At 48.1% G+C, this 27714-nt stretch overlaps 1 long non-coding RNA gene across 1 annotated transcript; it reads right to left on the bottom strand.

Moving 5' to 3' along the window:
• Window positions 1-172: 172 nt before the first annotated feature.
• On the bottom strand, window positions 173-27668 carry LOC145721391 (uncharacterized). Its single transcript, XR_014145064.1, has 4 exons — window positions 27548-27668; window positions 26760-26908; window positions 6321-6387; window positions 173-466 (listed from the first exon to the last, which is right to left on the bottom strand). It is a non-coding gene; the product is annotated as an uncharacterized LOC145721391 (long non-coding RNA).
• Window positions 27669-27714: the final 46 nt, after the last annotated feature.

Here is a 27714-nt window from a genome sequence, read left to right as displayed (position 1 = left end):
GCAGGGCCGCCCACTATTTCCCTCGCAGATTTCTCCTGCATCTCTGCGTTTCTCGCTGGCCTCGCCAAATGGGGGCCTGGCAGTTAATACCTTCTGCAGCCGAAGCACAGACAGCTATGCTGAATTCTTCCCCCCACCCCCAAACTGGAAGGAGTTAGTGGTGTTTAGCCTCTCCTGTCCGAGCTCACTCCATTTCATCGGCAGGCCTGCTTCATTTCACCAGTGAGTCCCCCACATGCTGTCCTTGGAAGAGACATACCCGTTTGTGCTGGAAACGCCTGGGAAGCAACGCGCGGATGATCACTCCGGGCGCTGCACGCATGTCTTACACGTGGCGGGACGACAGCTTCGAGGACACATGGTGTGCTTTCAGAGTGGGCGTCTTCGAATGCAGCGGCCATAGCACTGTGTTAGACGTGAGGAGTCCTGGGCGAATGCCCACCTGGGCCGAGGATGTGAGCGGGTGCTGTTTCAGGGCACAGGTAAATACACAGATAGTACCCAGACTGAACGCAGAGGACAGAGGACACAGACAGAAGACAGATGATGGGTAAATAGATGACAGACAGTTTTGTTAACTGTCAATGGCTTCTGGAGACAATGGTGCCCCCGATGACCACGGGTATCTGGCGCATTCGCTCTTCCGTGATACGTGTGGTTGCAGCAGGCACTGAGGCTTCTACGCCAGGAAATTTATCATTAACCCGAGTTTTAGGTCCCTTATTTTAAAAATGAAGATGCACTTCCTCATAATATGAAGGTGTGACATCGAATCAGATGTTTATGAGCGTGCTTTGAAAAATGTGAACAAAAAGCCTTCCCTTTTCCTAAGAGAAGGATGTCTGATGTAAGAGCTCAGTCATTCCAAACTGCATCCACATCTCTGCCAGTTTTTTTTTTTAAAGATTTTATTTACTTATTTGAGAGAGAGAGCATGAAAGATAAAGATCATGAGCAGGGGGAAAGGGCAGAGGAAGAAGCAGACTCCCCGCTGAGCAGGGATGCGGAACTCGATGCCAGGACCCTGGGATCATGACCTGAGCTAAACGCAGACGCTTCACCGACTGAGCCCCCCAGGTGCCCCTCTGTCAGTTGTATTAGGGAAGAAAAATATGGTATTTCTCATTCTGGAGAGATAAGACACATGGGATAGAGATGGCTGTTTTTCTATATTCTTATATGTGTTTCCTCTTCCTCCAACTAAAAGATACACTTACTATGTTTGATTTTTTTTTTTTTTTTATTTTGAGAGAGAGAATGAGAGACAGAGAGCATGAGAGGGAGGAGGGTCAGAGGGAGAAGCAGACTCCCTGCCGAGCAGGGAGCCCGATGCGGGACTCGATCCCGGGACTCCAGGATCATGACCTGAGCCGAAGGCAGTCGCTTTACCAACTGAGCCACCCAGGCGCCCTATGTTTGATTTTTAAAGAAGATTATTTATCTATTTTATAGATAGATTGAGAGAGGAGGGGAGTGGGGCGGCAGAGGGAGAGAGACAAGCAGACTCTGTGCACAGCCCAACGCGGGACTCGACTCCATGACCCTGAGATCATGACCTGAGCCAAAACCAAGAGTCAGATGCTTAACTGACTGAACCACCCAGGAGCCCTGTGTTTGATTTTTTAAATTAATATCTATACAAGTATTACATATATGTAATTAAAAATCAAATACTATCACAAGGCTTATAACAAAACCCAGTTTTCCTTTGTCCCAAGTCCTATTCCTCACAGATAACCACTCATAATGTTTTTATTATGGCAAGATACACATAAAATTTACCCTCACAGGGGTCTGTGGCATTGAGCATGCTCACACTGTTGTCCATCCTTTGCCACCGTTTGTCTCCTCACACTGAGACTCTGTCCTGATTACACTGACCCCCACTGCCTCCCCAGCCTCCCGAAACTACCATTCTACTTTCTGTCTCTGTGAATCAACAACTCCTGGGACCTTACAGAAGTGCAAACATATAGGATTCCTGTTTTGTGACTGGCTTATTTCATGGAGCATAACGTCAAGGTCCATCCCTATTGTAGCAGGTGCCAGAACTTCCCTGCTTTTTAAGGCTGAATAATATTCCATTTATGTGTAAATACATGTATAAATGGAATATGCTATTTATAAAACACCATATAGAGAATGTATGGAGCACATTTCGGTTATCCATTCCTCTGTCCCTGGGCACTTGGGTCGTTTCCACCTTTTGTCTATTGTGAACAGTGCTGCTGTGAATATTTAGGCTCCGGAGCAAGTGGTACATTTAAAACATAAGCTTACATTAGAGACCACCCAGCCCCTGACGAACAAGATAAATATTCTTCAAATCCTGACCAAATGGGATGTTTGGAGATCACAGCATTGCTCCTTTGGATGCCCTCTTTGGGGAAAATTCATTCCCGCGAGCAAAGCCGCGTGGTGGTAAGGTAATCACTGTTGGGAGACTGGTAACTTCAGGAGGCGTGAATCTAAGTGGAAAGCCACAGTTGCCTCAGGTAAAATGAGGCGTATTGGTCCCCGATTTCTCTTGCAGGTGTTGGGATGCCTAGAGGTGCAGAATCCAAGTGATCTGCCCCCCTCCACCTGTCAGAAGGGGAAGCCCGTTTGCCGGGAGTGAGTAACTCGGGGAGACATGATTCAGTACACCTGTCAGCAAATCCGGCAAGGAACCGCAAGGACCGCCACAGACCGTCACAGATCAAAGTAACCAGAGATGATGAATGAAGTTGTGGTGGAATCCGGAACCTCCGGGGCCCCAAAACTGCTGATTCCTTTCCGATCCCTCCACTCAGGGAATTTTATACGCTGTAACCGGAAATAGTGCTTTGGTGGACTGTAATGATTTTGCATTTCTCAGCCACACAGGTGAGCGGCCAGTCAGATACTGCTTCTTTTCCTTCGGGATGCTGTTTTTGGGTAGACATAAAGTATGCCGTTGTGATTCAGGGGCAGGGCAGTGGCCTCATGTCTCAGCACAGTCTTCCTAGCCACATGTCCAGCACAGGCCCACCCCAGCCACAGACAGGGGATGAAGGGACGTCACCAACCCTGCTCTTTTGCACCTCTGGGCCTCAGTAGCACTCAGGGTGACACCGTGACCCGTTTCTCAAGAGAAACCTAAGTGGGCAGTGGTGATGCTGTTCTGTTTCCAGAAAGAAATCCCTCGCTGGTAAGCTGGAGACAATGCACTTGTAAAGGCCAGAGAAGCTCTAATGCTCCCAAGACCAAGGGCACCTGGGGCTGGATCTTTATTGTCCAAGACTCTCGAGGACAGTAGAGAGAGGGCAGATGTTGGGCCAGCGGCATGGGCCGGGCCAGGGATTTTCCAGAGCCCCTGCGGAGTGAGAGCACCCTACTCCATACGCCATGGCCACTGTTGGCCAAGCAGATGGGTGATGCTCTATGGCACCTTCCGGCAGCCCTGAAGCTTGTCTGTGGGCTTCTCAACATCATTTTCGTGGTGCCTCTTCCACCGTGCCTCCATTTTCCCCCCTCGTGACTTCCCTGGCTCCTCCTCCCTGGTGTATCCCTCAGCTGAGTGCTGGTGTTCCCGGGGCCTGGGCCTGGGTCTCTCTTCTTCCTGCTCTAGGTGTGTAGTTCCCAGCGGGCACCCCACCAAAAAAGAAAAAGAAACCCCCGAGGTGAAGTAGGTGTAGGGGGACGCAGGTTACACAGCAGGTTTCTCTGGCCATCCCAGCCTGCACAAGGAGCACCACACCCTCCGAGGCAGGATTCGAGCAATCTCTGCAGCGACCTTACTTCGATGACCTGCCAGCGTCCTGTTCATCATTCTGACAGTGCCAACTCTCCCTTCCCCCGGGACTCCCAAATCCCTTCTTTCCACCTCGCTCACATTCCTACTGCAGCGTCTCAAATGTTCACCCACGCAGACGTGCCCATAAAACACAGTTTCTTTGTTTCCTACCCCGGGCCTGATTTTCCTTAGCAGGGCCCCACCCGGCTGGAATCAAGGGTGGGAGGGAGACTTTACATTTGTCCAACCAGCCTCTGCCACCCTAAATACCATCTTTTGGGGGGACTATTCAATCTTCCAGCATTCCTGCTCTCCCAAGGAGGCATCTGTGGGTAAAGGAGCACCCCCACCCAGGGCACTGGGTCAGGGAGCGCCCCTGGCCTCATGCCTGCTGGTCTCCAATAAGAGGGATTGCTTTGCCCTGTGTGCATTCTCTGGCTGGTGTCCAATGGGAAGCTGTGCTCCCTGCCCCACTCCCAGGATTCAGCTGGTATCTGAAGCTGATTCCTAGCTAGGATCATCTATGGTCTGTTTTCTCGCCATGATTCCAGGAAGCCTGGCCAGTACCATTCCCAGCAGGGTCGCTCCTTGGTGGGGTTGGTGCTGAGACCCCCATCCCATGTTGGGAGTCCAGTAGCTTTTCACTTTGCTATCACTTGCATCAGGAACTTCTCCAAAACCAACTCCTCTGAACCACAGATTTCCCAAACATACATTTTCTAAGACAGAGAGCTCAACAGGGCAAAACATTTGTTTATCAAACAACTGTATTTATCAGAACTCCTTTTCGATCCTTGCCTTACTGTGCCTGCCAAACCTCAGCTATTATGTCAAGAACTTTGCACCATCCCATTGAAAGACCCACCCTAACCAGTGAAGATGCACAGTGGGCTGGATGGCGGCCCCCCAAAGACACGTCCATGTCCTAATCCCTGCCATCTGTGATTGTGGCCTTATTTGGGAAAAGGGTCTTTGCAGATGTAATTAAGGATCTTGAGATGAGGGGATCATCCGGTTTTCTTGGTGGCGCCGGAGTCCAGTGACCAGTGTCCTTACAAGAAACACACAGACAGGAGGGGAGGAAGCGCTGCGGCCGCGGAGGCAGAGACTGGAGTGGGGTGGCCCCAGGCCCAGGATCGCCAGCAGCCAGGGGCAGCCAGGGGACCAAGCACGGGTTCTCCTCTAGAGCGCCTGGCAGGAGTGTGGTCCTACTGACATTTAATTTTGGACTTCAGGCCTCCAGAACTCTGGCAGAAGAAATCTGTTTTCTTTTAAAGCCACCCAGTGTTGGCGATTTGTTAGAGTAGCTACAGGAAACGAATACAAGCCTCAACATCAAGGCCCCACCTGTGTCGACCCTTGAGCCCTCATCTGGGGCACAGCCGCCTGCTGAGGAAGGGTGACAGCCACGCACCGGGGGTCGTAACGTCAGCTCTGCGTGGGCGGCCCCTGTGCGGGGGCAATCACTCTGTTCCCTTATCTTAAGCGCTTTGTCTTCACCACCGAGTTACAGGGGCTCCCAAGAACCTGCACAGAAAAAACCCATATGAGTGTGAAGATCTACATGATAGAGAGAAAACCGCCTTGAGAACGCCCCTTCACGTAAGGAGTCTTGCTCTGGGATACACTGCATTCTCTCTGAGGCATCTTGGTCCAGAAAACTGATGAATTAATCCATCTGTCCATTTGTTAGATGTTTACTGGATGTATTTTTTTGTTTGTTTACATAACATTTTACCAAGACCCTTGGTAGTTAATAGCATATAAAGTGGAGAACACTTAAATAAAACAATCAGGGGCGCCTGGGTGGCTCAGTCATTAAGCATCTGCCTTCGGCTCAGGTCATGATCCCAGGGTCCTGGATCGAGCCCCTCATTGGGCTCCCTGCTCCGCGGGAAGCCTGCTTATCCCTTTCCCACTCCCCCTGCTTGTGCTCCTGCTCTCGCTGTGTCTCTCTCTGTCAAATAAATAAATAAAATCTTTAAAAAAAAAATAAAACATTAAGTGGGAAGAAAATACACATTCAAAATGTGCATCACGGAAGATTCGTGGCCTACTATTATTAGAATTATTGCTGCTTTGCCCAGGACAGAGTCAATTCCTGCTAAGAGCAGTCACCGCCAACAAGAGCAGAATTACAGGATGCCGAAAAACACATAGAAAGCGATGGAAACACGAATTTAATAACATGGATGCTTCAAGACCTGCTACTGTGTTGGGATTGATAAAGATCTGCGTGGCACGCACACGCCCAGATTTCCCATGACAGTCCAGCTTTCAAACGCTCATCTTTTTTGTCAGATTCTGTGTTGTAATTTGAGCCCCGGGCTGCAGGAAGCAGCCCAGTTACCCGGGCGAATGATCCTTCGGTCTTTTCAAGAACTATCCAAGGGCCACCACGTGGAAAGTCACAGATTTTGGACTCTGACACTACCCTACCTGTGACTTTGGGCCAGTCACTCTACCTCTCCCCGAATTTGTTCCTTTATCTGTAGAGTAAGGATGGTAGCTGGTAAGGGGTAAATGAGGTCACTTGTGTTTAGGGATGACTGTGTGGAGAACTCACCATGTTCCTCTTCTCTGTTAGTCTCCGAAACTTGTCACTTATAACCCAACGACCTCCTTGGTGGCTCCTAGCCCGAGGGAAAATGGAATGTCAAATCAAATCATGGAATTTCAAGTTTTAAAAATTAAAGCCTAGATAAAAGGTAGAGAAATTTGGTATAAACATTGTGGAGTCAACATCCCCAGACTTCATGTCACTCTGGAGGAAATAAATACCTGAATGGGGGCAGGCAGGCAGTTGGAAAGAGAGCAGAAGTTTAGATGCTGGGGAGATTTCTGCAGCCCACATCCTCCACCAGGTGGACAAGAAGGAGAGAGAATCTGGAAAGTTCTGGGATCTGAGCATAGAGGGGGATGCATGCCCTCCTTCCAACTTGGGAGACGTCTTCTTTAATTTATTACACGGCAAGCGATAACTACTACACCCTCTCTCTCGGTTACCACGGGTAACCTTGAACACGCTGCCTCCCATTTTTCACCCGTAAAACGGAGACTTCGACTCAGTGCCCCACCCACATCCCCTTGGCCCTACCAGGGGTCCCCATGGGTAGGTCTTATACTCACTAGCAGCTCCGTGTCCCCCACCTAAGTCCACTCTCATGCCACAGGAGGGTGATGCACGTTAACACCCCAGGAGAGAGACTCGGCCAGTGCAGAAAGGGGGTGGTGGATGAACACCCCAGCTACCTCACTGCTGGGGGAGGGCACTTCTGGACATTGTGCACAGCCTCTGCGAGAGTTCTCACGGCAAGAACCTTCACATTCACACACCCAGTTATCCATCTTCCTCCTCTGTCTCGCTTCCCCACTCCCTGGCTATGCTCCCTGGGGCACTCTCAGATACACCCAAGTCTTTTCTTTGCTGTATGTACAATCCAACATAAGACAGGGACAATAACCTGCTCTCTGCGTCGTTGTCCTGATCAACTGAGATATCGAGGGTAAGGGTTAGTTCTCTTTCTTTCAAGGAGACTGGCCAGGAGTGCTTGCAGGCAAAGGTGCTCGTTCAGGGTTGCTTCAGCCACAGCGGGGCTTGCTGTGGATGACTTACTTCGCGTGGAGTCCCTTCCTCCCCCTCCCTCCCTTGCTTCCTCCCTCCCTTTCTTTCTTCTTCTCAATTATATCATGTACTTTCCTTTTCTTTTACGTGGAAGAAACAATAAACACAGATGGTTCGAATTTGAATGACAAGTTGATGCATAAATAGAGCTCACGGAACAGTTTCCCAGATACCTATAATCAAAGTCTTTCTTTGCTTGGTGCTCCCTCTTTTAAAGAAACAAACTGTACCATACCGATTTTAGGGAAGGCTTTGCAACCTCCATGAAGGAGTTTATGAAAACATCTGGACATTCAGGCCACGAGTTGTGAGTTTGATTTGGGGTGGGGGAGGGTGGGCAACAAATGAAGTAAGTTAAGCCGAAAGGCAGTTCAAAGCATCTCCTTCAGCCTAGATGGGCATCAAGCTTTAGTGGGTTCTAAGTTACTCAGAATTGGGTCCCATGAAGTTATTGTGAGTCCCGAATTAGCAAATTCTGGACTTTTTCCTGGGGAAGCACAGGGTCACGTTCCCATGAGCCTCTGGTCCCGTTTTTGTCAGTCGGTCAATAGTTACTTTGTGTTACGTGTGCTTATGTTTACGGACACCTTAGTTAGTGCAGACTGGTGATTCGTTAACTCTGACCTCAGGACGATGGCATCATAACGCAGGCCTGAACGATGCTCACCTCCCACACACATTTCGTCCATAAGGCGCATGGCAGCCTCCTCAGCTTGGAAACATGAGCCAGCACCTCAGCGCTGTGTCTGAGGACCGTTTTAATAGCAAAATTCCCAACAGAAAGCACGACAATGTGAATCAGGTGCACTAAACAGACCGTGAAGAGGACACTTGTTTACAGCGTGAGAGCTGCCACGAGCAGGCAGAGCGTGGCCTTGTTCCACCTCAGCAGGAAACATGGCGCCGCGTGACCGTGAGGGCCAGGCTGTGTCCCCTCTGCAAGTTCACGCACCAACGTCCTAACCCTGAGCACCCCCGGGAGTGACTGTATGGGAGACAGGCCTTTACAGAGGCGACTGAGCTAAACTGAGGTCGCTGGGATGGGCCCTCATCCAATCTGACTGGTGTCCTCAGGGGAGACTGGGACGCACAGAGCCAGCACTCGTGGGCAGAGGAAAGGCCGCGCAAGGACTGGCGGGAAGGTGGGTCTGCAAGCCAAGGAGAGGCCAGCCCTGTGACACCTTGATCTTAGATCTGCAGCCTCGAGGTTGCGAGACAACAAATGTCTGTTCTGTAAGTGCCCGTGGGTGATGCTTGGTCATGGTGACCCCAGCGGAATGACAGGTACCCCATTGTGTTGCTGGCCTGTGCGGGTTCCTGGGCGAGCACTCGATCTTAGTGAGCATGCAGATCCCTGAATGCCGAGTCCACGAACAGTGAGGGTCAGCTGGACTGCCCCTGAGTCCAGTGCCCGGAACGTTCCGTGCTGCCTCAATCAGGCACCCAGGCTCTGACTGAATCACAGGCCCTCGCAGAAAACAGGCCAGGATCTCAGAGGCGTGAGTGGGTCAAACGGGACCTGAAGGAGAGAATTTCTCATCAAGAGCCCAGCTCTGTTCGTGGTCTGTGGGGTCTATTATTTCTCAAACTCCGTTATAGTTTAAATTCCTTCCACAAACATTTACTTCGTTTGAAGTGCTGAACATATTTTAGGGCGCCAGAGCCCAACTGAAGCTATAAGACAACCTGAACCCCAGGGGTGTGAAGGCTCCCTGCTACGCAGCGACGCCACGTGGACAGATGCCTGGTCATGGACCCCTGGCGGCCACAGCGCTGAGCACTGACGCCATGACAACCTGACCTCCAGCCACACGAACACCCCCCACCGTTGTTTCCCGGCAAGGATCACGGATTTACACGGACACATCTGCCCCCATAACCGGCAACCTCAGATCGATGGCTGGGATTTCCAGGGTGACTGGGAGGGGTGAGTGGTACTGCTCATGATCCCCCAAAATACCGACTTCGTGACATCGCTTGTTCGCTCGGCTGCTCTCATCGTTTGCAGATCCTGTCTTTGGGAATTTGCCTTCCTGCTAAAATCTATCTGTAACCCCCACGTGAGTGCTCATGGTGCATCCGTGTGCATTTGCAGACGCTGACAGATCAGGGAGAAACCGGGAGTCTGTCCACTTCCACGTTCTGAGCTGAGGTCCAGCAAAGCTACGCTCTGCTTTGTCGTCACTGCTACTGCTCTTTCAGAGAGTTAGTCCTTCTGTTATGAATTCTAGTTAGTTGTGGTTTTGTAGATGCTAAATCATTTTTTATATATTGTTTCTTTCCCTTTGCCTGTGGTTTCACACAAGGGCAGGTCTCCCTTCTACTCTAACTCCCGTTTCGCCCCACCTCCTCTGCGGTCCTCCGCATTCGCCCTGCTCTTCCTGGGGAATTTCTGTCTCCTGGGCTGGTCTCGATTCCAAAGCTGCAACCAAGCCAGGGGCCCCTTTTGCCAGAAGTGTCCTTTATGGCTTTTCCTGCCATGTGCGGCCGCGGTCGGTCATATTTCTGGTTGTTTGCCAGGATATTCCCAACCAATGGAGAAGACAGCGTGGTGACAGCAGAGCTTAGCAATGGGACTGGGCCGGGCCTGAGGACATCGTTAAACCCCTAGCCTGGGATGAGTTCTACCCCTGGATTTTTGTAAGAAGCCAGTTTGACTTGAGCTGCCTGGCCGCTGCACCAAAAGCTTCCCCAGCGACTGAGGCATGAGCCTCTATTCATCCTTGTGGTCACTGCCCAGGGCCCCATGTGACGCACCCCCCCCCCCCCCCCGCAGCTCCTGGCCGCAGGTCCGGAGTAACAGCTGCCACACAGGGCTCGAGGTCCCAGTCCTTTCCACAGCCTGCCCAGTGCAGCCCACTAACGCTGCCATTTGTACGTGACTTCCTGAATTTCCCCCAAGGAGCCATTTGCCCGCTCTGTGCTTCGGGGGGACCAGCGAGCGACTTTTCTTTGATCTCCCACCTTCGCCCTCCATCCCCAGCTTACCCACATGTATGTAAGGTCCAATGTCCATAAACCCCTAACCCATCACACTCATGGCGGCTCTGTTCCCCTGGCTGAACCCTAACAGATCCACTAAGAGTAAAACGTGAAATGGTTAAAATTCCCAGGGTGGTTCCTGTGATGCAGAATACGCTGGAAGCCCTTGCCTCTCAGTCCTGGCACCCGACCGGGGAGCTCTTCAGGATCTGCTGCCCTTGCGCAGGAGACAGGGCCAGTGGGAATCTTGCCCCGAGGGCAGAAACCTACATTTTGGTCAACTGACATCTTGTCATTTCTTTTTTTCCTGCTTGGGAGACCTCAGCCCACTTAGATCTTTATCCTTCTGGGTATTTTTTCTTTCCAATTCTTTGCTGACTTTCAGATCCTGTCAGTCTCGGTAATACTGTTTCTAAGGTCCTTGGTCTCCAGCAGGCAGAGCCTAACGAGCAGGCCTCATGTGGAGGTTCTAGCATTTTTTAAGGTTGTGATTCCATTTCTTGTTATACGGATTTCAGGTCAAATTTTTCTTCCACTGCTTCAAAGTCTCTAACCATTTTCAGGTTTTTACATCAGGTTTTTCTGCAGGGATTCTGGGGGCGGATGATGCTCTGGTTGCAATGGGGTGCAGAGTGGTGGGACCCCCCCGGCAATTTTAACTCCATTCCTCAGTATTCTTTCCCCTAACATCCCGTGCTCCAGTCAGGCTGAATGGTGGCAGATTCATGGACACCGCACACACTTCCTTTTTGCTTTAAAGGCCCTTTCCCTTCCTGATTTGCCTGTTGACTCTCAGTCTGAGTCACCACGCTGGGAAGGGTTCTCTGGTCTCCCAGGAGGAGCAGAGCCCTCCACCCTGTCTCAGGGTCTCTATGACTCATGCATTTGTAACAGCACCTATCTGTGTTGTGCGTCTGTGTACAAGTCTGCTCCTTCACTCAACTGTGAGCTTCTTAAACATTGGGACCTTCTTTTATTAAACTTTTAAAATCTCTGCGCCCCAGTCTGGGAATACTATTGGTGTGTATTGGTCAGCTGCTGCCACAACAATGTTGCATAACAAATCGCCCCCAAACTCACTGGTATTCCATAACAAGCATTTATTTCTGGCCCACCTGTCTGCTGGTTGGCTGGGATTTGATCCAGGCTAGGTCTGGCTCTGCTTGGTTCCAAGTATGCGCTCAGTTCAGGTCTGCTCTGAGGCACATTCTTCACATGGGGTTGGCCTAAGTGCAGGAGGGCAAGTCCGACTGGATGAGCCTATTTTGAGCCTTTGCTTCTCACTGTGTTGGCCAAACCATGACGTGGCCAAGCCCTGTGTCCAGTTGTGGAGAGATCCTCTGCCTGCTGTGGAGCCATGGCAAGGACGTGGATACACGACTACCCGTGAGTAAAGAATTCACACCAGTGATTCGGTCTAACCCAGGGCACTTAAAATATTTGTTACATGAACAAATAAGGAATATTCAAGACATTCAGGAAGATTCTCATGGTTGTATAGAACTCAGCAATTGCAAGTTTACACACACGGGAGACCAAACTTTGGGAAGCTGCTTCCAATGTGTCCCCAGCACCCCCACCCCCCATCCATTTCTAAAGCAGCAATGATGGTCTCAACTTCACCTGGAGGCTCAACACCCCGGGGCTCAGCATCGTAAACTGACAACAGCCTTGACTGAGGTTGTCCAGCATCGGGAAGCTACACAACCCAGTGCCATCTGGGTAAGCCCACGTTCAGCCCTCCTGTTTCCTCTACTAACATTCCCACATGCATCAAATGGGAGCCAAAGGCTGAAACCATATTACATTTTTGGAGACCATCTTATTTTATTAGACCATGAGTTTTGGCATGTGCACGGCATTCTTAACAAAAGCTTACAAAAGAGCAAATATTTTGGCTCTTTATTGTTCTTTTCTTAATGTTTGTTCTTTTGATTATTTGTGAAATTCTATTAAAGAAAAACGAGGGAGATAGGCCCTTTCCAGCTCCCAGCCCATTGACGTCAATCCTAGGGATTTTTATGCAGTGAAATTTATTTTTCAGGTTCATTTTTGTCGAGTTGGTGCAGAATTTTCCTTCATAATTTGTAGAGAGGTAGAGGTCAGGAATCATATGCATAAATATTTATTTCCTAAACAGTTAATTCTTACACCAAAAATGATTTTGGAAAGTTGGGGGAATAAATTTTCATTATGTTGCAGAAAATGTTGAATAATTTAATCGGCGTTTTCAAAGACCTGCCTATGAAATAAAAGTAAGGTGCATAGAGGGATGGATGTTGGGGGTTGTTCAGACAGGGAAATTTGCCCCACCCTCAGAGTCAGAGGGGGACAGGCAGGGAAAGAAGGGATCGCATCAGGGAGTGACTCAAAAACCTCCAAACTGTCACCTGAAGCTGGAGAGGAGAAGTAATGCGTAGTCATATCACCAATTACCAGGCCCGGGAGGTCCTGCCCGCCTGTGTGTCTTGTGTACGTCATTCTAGAGGGCAATGCTCCAATACTTGGGGAAGGAGATGAGGTTTTGCTGGGAACTATCTCATTATCATCATTTCTATAAAAACCACATGGCCTGTTGTGGGCACTCTCTCTCTCTGTCACGGCACGACTGCACCGCTAGGTTTTATAAAACACATCATTTGGGCGGGCATTCTCAACAACGGATGCTCAGCTTGGGCACTGCTGACCTTCCTTGTTGTGTGGCCGCCCGGTGCCCAGCGGGATGTGTAGCAGCAGCCCTGGTCTCTGCCTACCTGACACCAGGAGCTCTGCTCCCCCAGGGTGACAAACCAAGAATGTCCCCAGACATTGCCAAGTTGTTCCTTGCGGGGGCAGAGTGGCCTCTGGTTGAGAACCATTGCTCTAGTCCAATCTAAAAACAATTATGTGGTTGGTAATCGGGGACATGCAAATTAAAACAAGACTTAAATACTATTTGCCCCACTAGGTTTGCAAGCACGTCAAGTTGGATAATGTAGAATGTTGGCAAAAGTGCAGGGAAACAGGTTGTTCCAAGCAGGAGTGTTGGAACGGGTATGTGGCGGGGGTGGGGGTGGGGTGGGGTGGCGCAATCGGTAGTTTCTATTAAAATTAAAAACGCACATATCCAATGACAGGAGATGTCCTTCCAGTATCAACCCAGAAGAAACAGCAACGCTTTAGATGAGGAAGCATTTAGACAATGTTCACGGCAGAATTACTTGCTATAGTGAAAAATGAAAAGCCCACGTGTCCGTCCACAGATCAGAAGCTAATTATGCCGCTGTGACTGGTGCTATGGACAATTTTGCAGCAGCTAAAAATAATTAGGTGCATCTGTGTGTACTAACATGATGGAACATCTAGATGCAGCATTAAAAAATAAAAAGCAAGTTACCAAATGAAAGGTACAGAATAATTTCATCTACGTTACGCTCTCTCTCACACCCAAACACCCCATTTTCCTCAGCTGCATGTTTGTGTATGTAAATAGGAAAACGTAGAAAAAGATGTGGAGGGGTGCCTGGGTGGCTCAGTCATTAAGCGTCTGCCTTTGGCTCGGGTCATGATCTCAGGGTCCTGGGATCGAGCCCCGAATCGGGCTCCCCGCTTGGCAGGAAGCCTGCTTCTCCCCTCCCACTCCCCCTTGTGCTTGTGTTCCTGCTCTCACTATCTCTGTGTCAAATAAATAAATAAAATCTTTAAAAAAAAAAAAAAGATATGGGAACACTGGGAGCGGGAGGGCCACCATGACCACCATCTCTTTTCCTTAGGGATTGGTGAGGGCTTTTGGTGGTGAGTCTGGATGGAGAAGGATGGGGGTCGGGGGTTAGTTGAGGATGAAGCGAGGGCTTTGAGAGCCTGCCTTTCAGAACCTTGGCAGCCGCTAGAGAAGAGGGAGAGGGGCTCTGGGGAGAGCAGGGGGAAGTGCTTGGGGAGAGAGTGCAGGGCAGTGTTCATTCAAAAGGAGAGCATCATACATGCGTATTCACAGCAGCATTATTTGCAAGAGCCAACAGGTGGAAACAACCCAGGTGTCCACCGGTGGATGAACGAATAAACAAAATGGAACCCATCCAGTGGATACTATTCAGCCATAAAAAGAAAGAAACATGACACCCGCTAAGACGTGGATAAACCTTGGAAAAAAGATGCTCAGGAAAAGGAGCAGACCCAGAGGTGACATGTCCTAGGATTCTGTTTATATGAAATGTCCAGAGGAGGCAAGTCTATGGAGGCAGAAAGCTGACTGGTGGTTGCCGGCGGTGGGCGGGGTGGGGAGTAACTGCTAATTGGGATGGGGTCTCCTTTCGGGGTGATGAAAAAGTTCTAGAACTGGATAGAGTTGTGGTCGTACTAAGTTGTGGACGCGCTAAATGCCAGACCTGTTGACTTTAACATGATTAATTTTGTTAGTGAATTTCATTTCAATAAAAATAAAATTTTTTAAAAAAAAGTAGGCACCACTTATTCTGAGAACTAATGAGGGAAAGAGCCCAAGTGACTTTTCCGTAACACCAGAGCTCAGGATGAACCCTTTATGGAGTTCATGTTTGTTGTCAGGGACATGGGGAAATTTTCACTCTATTAATTAATGAAAGGCAAATACTTGGATTATTGACAAAACACCAAGTTAATAACTCAACTTTGCCAAACGCTTGGTTGAAAAACATGGAGAAGGCGCTGCCCGGGCCCTACCCAGAGTGGAAACAGGAACACTAATAATCATGTGATAAACTGAGTCCAAAGGATACTTCCCATTTAGGAAAAACATGAAGAAGGGAATTCTCAACTCCCTTGGAAGCTTCAAAGAGCAGGAAACTCCTGAGGCAGGTATTCAGTTTTGCTGGGGGTGGGGGCCCAGCAGGGGTGAGCCTGAGGCACCTTTAAGGGCAGACAGAAGCAGACAGTTTGGGCAGGAGAAGGTGGTTTCCCTCGCAGGCGGGCCTCAGGCGTAAGGGAAAGGCTCTCTGCATCTCTGCACTCCAGCACGTCCTTCCGTTTAGGCTCCTCTCATCTGTGGTAGAAAAGAGCACGCGCCGTGGGATCCCGTTTACCGGGAATGTCCAGAGTGGGCAAACCCATGGAGACAGGACTGGGGTGGGGGTGGTGGGGTGACGGCTGAGGCGGATGGGACTTACTGACATGAGGAAAATGATTTAAAATTGACCATGGTGACAGCCAGATCTGTGAACATACGAAGAGCCACGGAAACGGTACCCTTTCAACGGACGAACTGTAGCTCAGTGGAGCTGTTCAAAAGGAAGCATCAAAGGTTCCCTCGTTGCTTTTAGTTATCAGGCTGGGCATCTCTGCGGCAGCCTGCGGAGTGCAGCCGGGCTAGACTCCATCCTGTTCTCTCACCTTCTCCGACGCTGCCCACGTCCTCGGCCCCTGCTCTGCCTGGCCCCGCCGCCTCCCTCTCTCAGGGTCCCGCGTCTTTTCCTACACTGTGCTTGTCGCAGTCTGTGAAGTGTCTCTGTTTTTGTTTCACTAGTGCTTGGCTCTCTCCTGAGACCCTAAGCTCCACTGAGCCAGGCACCAGCTCTCGTATCTGCAGCACCAAGCACAGTGCCTGGCCGGGCAGAGAAGGTGCTTGATAAATACTAACCACATTAACTAATATTAATGGAAATGCTAATCTGCTTCCACACACCTGGGGAGAATGCATCAATATTCTCCAAATGTATGCAAAAAATCATTATAATTGCTTTCCTCCTTCTTAGCTGAGAATAAATTTCTTATAATTATCCATCTTTTGAGTTGGAAATAAGTTTGGAGGAAGACACAGTCACTGACTGTATTAGGCTAACTGGCCCATAAGCTGAGCTGACCTTTTTGTCCATAGACTGCTAGTGCTGGGGGAGGGGAAGGATGGGTGCTTAAGTTGGGAATTTTATAGAAACCCAAGCTAGAACCTGGAAGTACCCCCTTCATTAGCCTATCTGAAAGGCGGGCTCTGTTGGGATCTTGACATGAACTTGGCAGACTCACGTCTGTCTTAAGTTTCAAGATATTTATTATTTCCTGAGAGTCTGTTACAAGAAAGTCACAGAAAAGCATGGGGGACTGCTGTCAGGGCAACAGATTTTCCAAGGATAAAGTCAAACAACACTTAGCAAACATTCTCTGATGCAGCCCAGCTTCTGTCCAACCACCAGCCCGTATCAGTCTTCACGGGTCATCATAACAAAGCCCCATACACTGGGTGGCTTCAACAACAGACACTGGTTTTCGCAGTTCTGGGGTCTTAAAGTGCAAGATCAAGGTGCCGGCAGGTTTGGTGTCTCCTGAGGCCTCTCTCCTTGGCGTGTAGACGGCCGTCTTGTCCTGTGTCCCCATGTGGTCATCCCTCTGTGCATGTCTATGTCCGCATCCCTTCTTATAAGGACACCAGTCCCACTACAATAACCTAATTTTAACTTAATTACCTCTTAAGAGACCCTATCTCCAAATGCAAGCACATTCTGAGGTGCTGGAGGTTAGGATGTCAACATTTGAATTTGGGGGAGGGACATAATTCAGCCCATCACACCATCTATGTGAATAACCAACGGACAAGGTCAGAGAGGATGCAAGCATCTATATAACTCTTTCCAGAGTAGTAATGGCAGGATTAGATATTGTGTGATATTTGGATCAAAAGTAGAGAAAACGTGCCATTACTCACAGGACACACACTTTTATCAGTTACGAGATGTTTACTTATTATCTCCATAAATTTGAGAGCAGCCTCCACAATTTTGCTAAATGTGACAACATAGATACGGAGCAAATGTTTAAAGAATTAATCAAAGACCTTTTCATCAGTGGTTGGTTCATCGCTACTATAAACAAAGACTGTTTCTCGTCTGATGGCAGGGCTGGATACAGTCCTATTCTCTTTGACTGGGCACCCGGGTTCACATGTCTTTGGAGACAATTCCTCCCACCTCATTTTTCAGCCCAACGGCTGGTGAGAGTTTTCAAGCTGTGCAGGTTGGTTAACAGATATTTTTAGGCAGACAGAGCCTGTGGACCTTCCTTGGGTCTTTTCTCACCAAGGGTCCCCAATGGTGCATCATCTGGCTAGGGGCTGGGGCTAAACTATCCTACTTAACATCTTTGCTAGTTTTTGAAAAACAAAAAATACTTTGCCTTTAGGATCTTCCTTAGCAGAAGACCTAGCAAAAATCCCATTTGTTACACTCAGTATGCTTATGGAGCCGTTAGTATTTGCCGAGCATGATGTAAGGTGCTCATCTGGCTGGACCCCTGAGCTTGTCTTTGATTCAGGGTCAAGTCTCTCCATTCAGTAGTGAAAATTTTCTAGATGTTTCTCAAAGTGTGACCCCAAGATTTCTTTTGGTCAACTGGGACACTTATTAAAAATTCAGATTAGAATTCTCTCATGAACGTATCTGTGAAACTCAATTTCCTCCATGCTCCAAAAATAATAAAAAAAAGACCAGTAAAAAATGCAAACTTCATTTTCAGCAATGAAGGTGAACTCCAACACAAAGGCAGATGCCCCTGAAAGCAACTGTGCTGTGACAAGAGTTGCTGGAAGGAAATGGAGACACGCTGAGGACAGATCTGGGTGGGGGCAGCCCAGATGCTACAAAGCTCAGAGAACATCAGCAGAAACACAGTTCTGGAGAGCCAGAGACACACCCTGACTGGCAGATCCTCTTGCTGGCGGCTCTGATGTGGGCAGGACGGAAAGAGATGGGCACATGCCCCACTGGAACCCCTCGGGTCTAGAGACGTCTGCACAAAGAATCATGAAGATGTGTGTTCCAGGAGGCAATCTGTTCTAGCGGCAATTTCCGAGCAAGACCTGGCATCTTGAAAGCCTACAGGACTACAACGCTGCCGGGGCCTCCCTGCCTTAACTCATTCAGTGATAATATGTACACACATATAAAAGTAAATATAAGCTGTATGTACGTGTGTGTGTATATATATACGTCTACACATACACATCTACGTACATGTTCTAAAAGAAAAAAAGAGAAAAAGAGCAGCAAACATTTACCAAGAATACTGAAGACATTTTGCAATGTGTATTAATTTCCTATTGCTTCCATAAAAAATTGCCACGGGCGCCTGGGTGGCTGAGTTGGTTAAGCGACTGCCTTCGGCTCAGGTCATGATCCTGGAGTCCTGGGATCGAGTCCCACATCGGGCTCCCAGCTCAGCGGGGAGTCTGCTTCTCCCTCTGACCCTCCCCGCTCTCATGCTCTCAAAAAAAAAAAAAAAAAAAAAAAAATTTGCCACAAAATCAGTGGCTTTAAGCAACACAGATTTATTATCTTACAGTTCTGGAGGCCAGATGTCTGAGATGGGGGTCACTGGGCCACGTTCCTTCTGGAGGCCCTGGGGAGGACCGTTTTCTTGTCCTTTCCAGCTTCTGGAGGAACGCACATTTCTTGGCCCATGGCCTCTTCCTCCAGCTATAAAGCCAGCAATGGCCAGTTGAGTTTTTGTTGTATTTTATCACTTGGATTTCTCTCTTCCACATTGAAGGGTGCTTGTGATTGCATTAAGCCCACCCGGATATCCCTATGTTAAAGTAATCTGATTAGCAGCCTTAATTCCATTTGCGACCTTTATTCCCCTGTGCTACATAACACAGTGTATTCACAGGGTCCATGAGTCAGAATGTGGATATCTTGGCAGGGGGGGAAACGACATTATCCTGTCTACAGCCCCACAGCATACAGATGAAAACTCTATCTGCAAACAAACATTCACCATGAGTTTTTAAAAACTTAAGGAAATAATCTCAAATAAAGGAGGTGGAAAATAAAATGCCGAAAATATCAAGTGAGAGAGGAGGGTAAAGCGAAAGTTGACAGAGCTCAGGAAAAAGGTGGAAGAAAGAAAGAAAACCATCTCAGGAAAGCAGATGGAGTTGGAGGGAACAAAAGGGATACTATCAAAGCTAAAACTAATACAAAACAGCAGAGTGGTAGCCAACCTCTCAAGTAGAGGACAGAAACAAAAAGAAAAAAAATCTAGAAAAGACAGTTTTAAAATGGGGTACGGAGTGCATGATACAAAAGCTGTGAGAGAAGAAATTACATACGTTTTAACTGGAGTCCCTGAAGAAGGAAACCAGAAAGGCAGAGAAGAAATATTTGAAGATACAACTCAAGAAAATGCCTTTGAAATCAAACAAGGCTTGAGCCTATGTGATGAAGGAGCACTCCACGGTACCTGCAGCAGTTCATGCTGGAACATTCCTGGCTGGTCACTAAACTTCCAAAAGAAAGAAAAGCCTCCTTTGGGCAGCCATGCGAGAAAAGGAAGACATGTGGAGGAAAGAAATCCAAGCAGATCTCAGGTATTTTTATAGTAACACTTAAAGCAAGGAGAGAGAGAGAGAGAGAGAGAGGAAAGGACAGAGAAATCCTTACAACATTCTCATGGAAAGAGGATGTAAGTCATGATGTTACATCCCTCTAAACTGTCCATAAAGTAGAAAGGCTACCCACAGAAATACCTCTGACATGAAAGAACTATGAAAACATGATCCTTCTTGGGGCAATTCCTAGAGGATCTACTCCAGCCATGAAGCATGCAGCCAGAAAAAGAAGGAAATGTTTCAAATTCTTTTTACGAAAAGAGCATAACCTTGACATTAATACCTAGTGGACTGCAGTGGGAGCAGACATGGTAATGGTAACAATAAACTCTCACTCACGAATACAGATGCAAAAATTCTAAATAAAATACATTAATGGCAAGATTTCATTCTTTTTTATGGCTGAGTAATGTTAATTATACTTCAACAAAAATATATTAATGAACTAACCTAGTAACATTTTCAAATCCATCATGACCAAGTATGTTATTATGTGAGGAATATACGAACAATTCAATTTGAGGAAACCTAATAAAATGATATAATTCAAAGGCAATGAAAAGATCATTTTTATTTTAGGCTAAGAAGGCATTTGAAAAATTTCAATATCCATTCCAATTAAAACAAAGTACTCAAAGAAACAGGGGTAGATACATCCTACCTTATCCACCATGGATACGTAATAAAACATATTTATCGTAGCTCAAAATCCAGCATCATTCCTAATGGCGGCCCCCTAGAAGTGCTTTCACTAAAATCAGTAATGTGGTAATGATGCTTGCTTTTACTATTATTATTTAACATTGCACTGGAGATTCTAACCTATGCAAGTAGACAAGAGACACCACCTAGAGTCTTGCCAAAGGGATGAAACATGGCTTAATCAAGCCTCTGGGTCCAGCTGCCAATTTGCAGGAAAACACAGAGACCAGAAGGTCACGCTGAATTGCACTGTGGGGTTGCAATCAGCCAAAAATACCCCAGAACTTTCCACAGGTAAACTGCAAGAAAAAAAAGGATGGAAGGGTAATTGTGAAATTAAATGAGACTTAAAAGGCATAACATGATTTTTAAAAAGTGGGCAAGACTGAACTATTGTGTCCTAAGGATATGCACTGGGTGACCAATTTATTCAGAAATGCAAGGAGGTGATGACCCAACAGCTCAGAAGAGTGGTCACTTTGTGAAGAGGGAGAAGTGGCAACAGGATAGAAAGGGATGGTTTCTAAGGAGGCTATTCTTGTCCTGGGTATTGTTTACAAGGGTGTTTGCCTTAAAATGACTCATTAAGCTATACATCTCTTTTGTGTGCTTTTCTGTACCCATGCATAGAATTTTATTTTACAATAAAAAGGTTTTAAAAATGCCTAACTCTGCATGGCATAAACCACCATAAAAACATCAAAAGTTGAAAGACAAATTGCAACACCGTGTTGGCAACTTATATCTGAAGCAAAGCATTGACGAGTTCCTTCAAATTAATAAGAAAAACTGCCAACAGTTTATTACAAACTGACAAAAGATAAGAACAAAGAGCTCAAAAATATATAACAGATACTCCGCTCTACCTGCAGGGGTATCCATGATGGTGCTCGTCAGGAGTTCTGCATCCCCTCTTTTCTGGACCCCATGCCTTTGAGGTCCTGTGACTGGCTCTGGCCAATGGCATGCAGCAGAAGAGAAACATGTCACTTGCAGGTGGAAGCATTAAATGCTTATAGTAGAGGCTCTGGTCCTCTCCCCTGCTGCCAAAACGGTCCTGGGAGCACACTTAGGAAGGAGGAGTAGAAATGAAACATTACATGGAGAGCAGCTGTGGGGACATCACTGAGTTCCACCAGGGACTTCATGGGAGCAAGGCATTGCTCCTGTTCTAAGCCACTGAGATCCGGGGCTTGTTTGTTGCACAGGATCACCTAGCCTTTCTGAGTGTTACGGATGTCCTCAGCATGCCCTGTGACAATGATTATCTCGGTCCAGACTAGGGAGAAAAATGCCGCTGTTGCCAGCGGTAAGTCATCAACTGCATCTACAAAGTGGGGAGGCTTCTAAAATGCAGCTGATAAGATGAAAAAAATGACAACCATTTTCATAAAGTGGAATATCTTCATATTTCAAAATGCTACAGCACAGACAGTAAGTTTTGATGACCACACAATTTCATTTATTTTGTGATCTCAACAAATGCACTCTGTTATGAAAGAAATAGCCGACTCTTTATTTCACTTATTTATTCAACAAATATTTATTGAGTGCCTACTCTGAGTCTGGCACTTTGCTGGGTGATATATCAGGGAATAAAGGAAGTAAAATGCCTGCTAGCCTACAGTTTACATTCTAGTGGGGAGACAGGACAATAAACACACACAGTACATAAAGAGAGGGCAAAGCATGACAGAAGGTGTTGAGGACTACAGGGGAAAAATAGAGTAGGATAAGAAAGATCAGGAATGCTGGGGGAGTTGCTGGTACTTTAGATGAGTGGTCAAGAGAGAACTTAATAGAAAGTGACCTTTGAGCAAAATTTGAAGGTGGAGAGATGCTGAGCCATATAGCTGTCAGGTGAAGTGTGCTCTAGGGAGATGAAGCAGTTCTATGCAAAGGCCCCGGAGTATTAAAGGGACAATGAGGCTGGAATGGAATGTATGAGAATGTGTGAGTGAGAAACAGAAAAGAAGAGAGAGAGATCAGTTGGAGGACCCTGAAATAATCTAGCATATGGAAGCAGGGGAAGTGATGGGGGGAGCTCAGATTCTGGGTTCCTACTTTCAAGGTAGAAGCTACAAGATTTCTTGATGGCTTGACTATGAAATGTGTGTGAGAGAGAAATCAAGAATGTCTCAATGTTTCAGGCTGAGCAGCTGGAAGGAAGGAGACAACCCACTCAGGTAAGATCCTGAGTGCTGTGGCCTCGGGAGGAACCTGGAGCTCAGTTTCAGATACGTCAACCATGAGATGACTATTAGCCCTTGCACTGGTTCCCTGTGGCTGCCGTAACAAATTCCCATGAACTATGTGGTTTAAAACAACAGAAATTTCTTCTCTCACAGTTCAGAGGACTAGAAGTCCAAAATCCAGCAGGGGGCTCCCAGGGAGAATCTATTCCTGGCCTCTCCCAGCTTTGGGGTGATCAGTATTTCTGGGCTTGGGATGGTACCCTGCTAGTCCCCACCCCTGTGATCACAATGCTTTCTCCTCTTCTCTCTGTGTGTCTTTTATAAGGGTGCTTGGCATTGGATTTAGAGCCCACTGAGGTAATTCAGGACGTTCTCCTCATCTCAAAGTCCCTCAATTACGTCAACAAAGACCTCCCTTTTTTTTCCTAAATAAGGTCACATTCACAGATTTGAGGGATTAGCACGTGGACATATCTTTTGGGGGCCACCATTTAGCCCACTATGTGTCTTCAGTGGTTTAGGGTGGGTTTTTCGATGGGGAGACCACACTGGATGGCACAAAGTTCTCGACATTAATAGTTTAGGTTTGGTGGGCACAATAAGACAAGGACCTATCCTTTGGGTAAATACTTAATAGTGCAATTGATGGGTCATAGGGTAGCTCTATTTTCAACTTTTTCAGGAACCTCCATACTGTTTTCCAGAGTGGCTGCACCAGCTTGCATTCCCACCAACAGTGTAGGAGGGTTCCCCTTTCTCCACATCCTCGCCAACATCTGTTGTTTCCTGGTGTGTTAATTTTAGCCATTCTGACCGCTGTGAGGTGGCATCTCATTGTGGTTTTGATTTGTATTTCCCTGATGCCAAGTGATGTGGAGCATTTTTTCATGTGTCGGTTGGCCATTTGTAGTTCTTCTTTGGAGAAATGTCTGTTCATGGCTTCTGCCCATTTCTTGACTGGATTTTTTGTTTTTGGGGTGTTGAGTCTGATTAGTTCTTTATAGATTTTGGATACTAGCCCTTTATCTGGTAAGATATTTGCAAATATTTTCTCCCATTCTGTGGGTTGTCTTTTGGTTTTGTCGACTGTTTCCTTTGCTGTGCAGAAGCTTTTTATCTTGATGAAGTCCCAATAGTTCATTTTTTGCTTTTGTTTCCCTTGCCTTTGGAGACGTGTCTAGCAAGAAGTTGCTTCAGCTGAAGTCAAAGAGGTTGCTCCCTGTGTTCTTCTGTAGGATTTTGATGGATTCCTATCTCACATTGAGATTTTTCATCCGTTTTGAGTTTGTGTGTAAGGTGTAAGAAAGTGGTCCAGTTTTATTCTTCTACATGTGGATGTCCAATTTTCCCAACACCACTTGTTGAAGAGACTGTCTTTTTACAAACATAGTGATCTGAAGGGGCACCTGCACCCCAATGTCTATAGCAGCAATGTCCACAATAGCCAAACTATGGAAAGAGCCCAGATGTCCACTGACAGATGAACAGATAAAGAAGATGTGGTCTATATATACAACGGAATATTACTCATCTATCAAAAAAAGAAATCTTATCATTTGCCACAATGTGGATGGAACTAGAGGGTATTATGCTAAGTGAAATAAGTCAACTGGAGAAAGACAATTATATGATTTCACTCATATGTGGAATTTAAGAAACAAAACAGAGGAGCATAGGAAAAGCGTGGGGTAAATAAAATAAGATGAAATCAGAGAGGGAGACAAACCACAAAAGACTCTTAACTCTAGGGTTGCTGGAGGGGAGGTGGGGGGATAGGGTAACTAGGTGATAGCATTAAGGAAGGCACTTGATGTAATGAACACTGGGTGTTATATGCAACCGAGGAATCACTGAACTCTGCCTCTGAAACTATTAATACACTATATGTTAACTAATTGAACTTAAATAAAAAAAGGCAAGGATCTAGAAGGAGTTTTGATAAATACACAGTTGTCTGAAGCAAACACATTGTCCAGCTGGAAGAATCTTTTTGGGAAATCTATGGTTCAGGTAAGCTGATTTTGAAGAAGTTCCTCAAACAAGTGAGAAGTCCTGCACTGAATTACAGCCACATGTGTCTAAGAATTCCCAGTTCCCAGTTCTGATAATTAAGCTGAGTGCTTAGTGAAGCTGGACTCAGCTCTCAACAGGGCAAGATGAATACCCTGACCTCCCGCCTCCGGGCCAAAGTCTTGGAGCAGAGGCATGTTACAGACAAAGGAGAAAGCTGATGGTAGAGAGCCTTTGCCCTGTCTACTGCCGGAACTCTTGGTGGATACTGCTTCTACCGGGGGCCTCACATGCCCCCAGGGTAGGGGTACTATGGCAGGGGGACAATGGCACCACCTTTCCACACAGGACAGTCCTCCAAGTAGAGACACCAAGTCCTATCAGATATTACCTGTTAGCTACCATACCATCATGTCTTTAGAGCTAGATGGGGTCTTCAGGTCATTTGCTGTAACTCTCACATTCTTAGGCAAGGAGCCCCAAGGACATAAGAGTAAAAATCTCACTGCACTTATCCAGAACACTAATGAGAGGGCTGGGTTTCAGACCTCGACTTTTGTCCTCCCCGTTGCGTCTCTGCCATGGCTACCTGCAGATCCAAGGAACTAACACTCAGAGCAGGGAACTGTTTTTGGTTAGGGTTTAGTTACAAGCAACAGAAACTGAATCTAGTTAATTAAAGTAGAAAAGGAATTTATAAGAGGATTTTAGGGAGCTCCCAGATCTCCATGAGATCTAACAGTCAGGTGTAGAGGCTGCTTTGCTGTGAACAGTGTCCCAGTTCAAACCGGCTGGGAGATGCTGCAGCCCCCACCCCGGGGCACTGACAAGTCTGCTTCCCCCACTGGCCTCTTTGGTCCCTAACACTGGGGGCTCTGGACACTGGACACAGCTGCTCTGCGGTGGCCACTCTTGGCAGACTGTTCCCATGAGGTCCCTGCTCCTTTGCCTACTGGCTCTGATGCCCCTGGAGCCAGGAGCCCTCGCCTGGCTTCCTGGGAGGTGTGAAAGCTGGGAGCTGGCACTTTCAGCCTGTCTGGTGGGGGGTCTAGAGGCAACTCTGCCTGATTCCCCAAACACAGAAAAGATGCTCAGATGCGTGGTGGCCAGAACGAGCAGCAAAGTTCAAAGCAAGAAGCTGGGATGTGCCCACCTGAGATAGTGACAAAATAATCACCCTCTCAAACACAGTTTTGGTCATATCACACTCTTACACTAAAACTTTCAGTACATCCCATTTAGTGGCAAAACAGTCCGGTCGCCTGGTCATGGCTCCGTGGCCGGCTCCAGCCTGTGTGTCCAGGCTAGCTCTCAGCAGAGCCCCCCACCCTCCCTCTGCCTGGCTACAATAGGCCACTTACTCACCCCACCTTCTCTGTTTGTTGGTTTCTTTTTTTTTTTTTTAGGTGAAATTTTCATACAGCGAAATGCACCAGTTGTAAGCGTTACAATCTGAGGAGTGTTGACAAGTGCAAACGCCTGTGTCAGCCAAACCTCTACCAAGATACCGACTTTTCTATTTCCCAGATCATTCTCTCATGTCTCCTCCCCAGTCAAGCCCCAGAAACAACTACTGATTTTCTGTCACTACAGATCTGTCTGTTCTAGAATTTCACATCCATGGAATAAAACAGTATGTCCTTTCATCGTGCCCAGCTTCTTTCACTGGACAAAATGTTTGTGAGATTCATCCACGCCGTTGTGTGTTAGCAGTTAGCCTAGGGTTTCTGCTCGTGGGACAGGATGAAGCGGGCCCCGGCAGATGGTAGGGCAGCTGGGACCACCGTCACTTTCAGTTGAACGGGGATGGTCATGATCCCCGAGACTGGCTGAGGAAGGAGGAAAGTGGGTCACATGGGTTCAGAACCACCTCGGAACCACCACAGTCAGGCCCGATTTTGTCTCTTTATACACGGACACTTTGCGTAAAGTCTGGTTTGTGTACCAAAAAAAGACTTTCTTCTCTAAACGTCATTTGAGGGACCACGGGCTGGTCAGCTTAGGTAAGCGCACGAGTGCCTGCTCTCTGAACTGAGCGCACCCTCCAGATAGAAACCATTTTCACAGTCGTGTGAGCTTGAGATTTTTAGGAAGTCAGTGAACACACATTTGGCTGCCCGGCGTGCACAACTCCGGAAGGTTCCCCAGACCTCAGGACCCTACCTGCAGCGGTCCAGGGCCTCACTGGTGAGATGAGAAACAACACCGGTCAGGAACCCCTGCTGCAGGTCCACAGTGAGCTGGACTCGGTGGCGGTCAGAGGGCGCGGGGCTCGAGGAAAGCCGGGAGGCCTGAGAAGCCCTCGTGCAGCGCTGTGAAAGACAAGGAAAAGATCAGAGGCGGGGGGCACGCGCCATAAGCTCCCTGTGGGGTTGTTGCCGGGACACTCCTGCGTTCCTGCACAGTCGGGGCTTTGTGGGCACGTGCTCCTGGAACTTGAGATCCTGGACGAGGAACAACTTTGGAAGGAAACTGGCAACTGTTTGGTGGGAGGATTCCAGAGAGACTCGCCTAATTCTGGGGTGGGGGAGGGGAGGGGCGGGGGTGGGGGAGGGGAGGGGTGGGGGTGGGGGAGGGGAGGGGTGGACCGGGGACACCGGGCTTCCCGCCGGACGTGCGCGGAGGGACTGACGGACCGACTCCCAGAGGGCTGGGGTGAGGAGTCCCACGGAGCCCCTCACGCGCGCCACCTCAGCTTCGCTGCCGGCCACTCCTCACTTGTGGGCGCACGTTTCTACACAGAGCCCGCGGCTTAAGGACGTAGAGACCTACAGCTTGCGCAGGACCCGGGCCCCCCTCTCCCACACCACCCTCCCGCGGTTCTCCGTCCTGGCAGAGGCGGAGGCGCTCCCTGCTACACCCCAGACCCAGGTGCCTTCCCTCCTGCGGCTCCCTCATCCCCTGGACTCCCGCCCACACCGAACACAAGGGGAGCGCCATCAGCACTGCACCTGCCTCCCGGCCTCTGGAAAAGTCTGGAAAACGTCAGACGGCCGAAATTCGCAGTTGGCTCTCACGCCAAAGGCGGCGCACTTCCCTTCTCCTCACTCCCCGTTGGCCCCCTAATAGTCACATGACCACGGGGGGGCTGAGAGGGAGGCTGGGAGCGTCCCTTCGG

Source organism: Leptonychotes weddellii, chromosome 5, assembly GCF_054177405.1.
Source record: "Leptonychotes weddellii isolate Sample4059 chromosome 5, ASM5417740v2, whole genome shotgun sequence".
In the NCBI taxonomy this organism is placed as follows: domain Eukaryota; kingdom Metazoa; phylum Chordata; class Mammalia; order Carnivora; family Phocidae; genus Leptonychotes; species Leptonychotes weddellii.
This window is presented reverse-complemented; position numbering and strand designations above follow the sequence as displayed.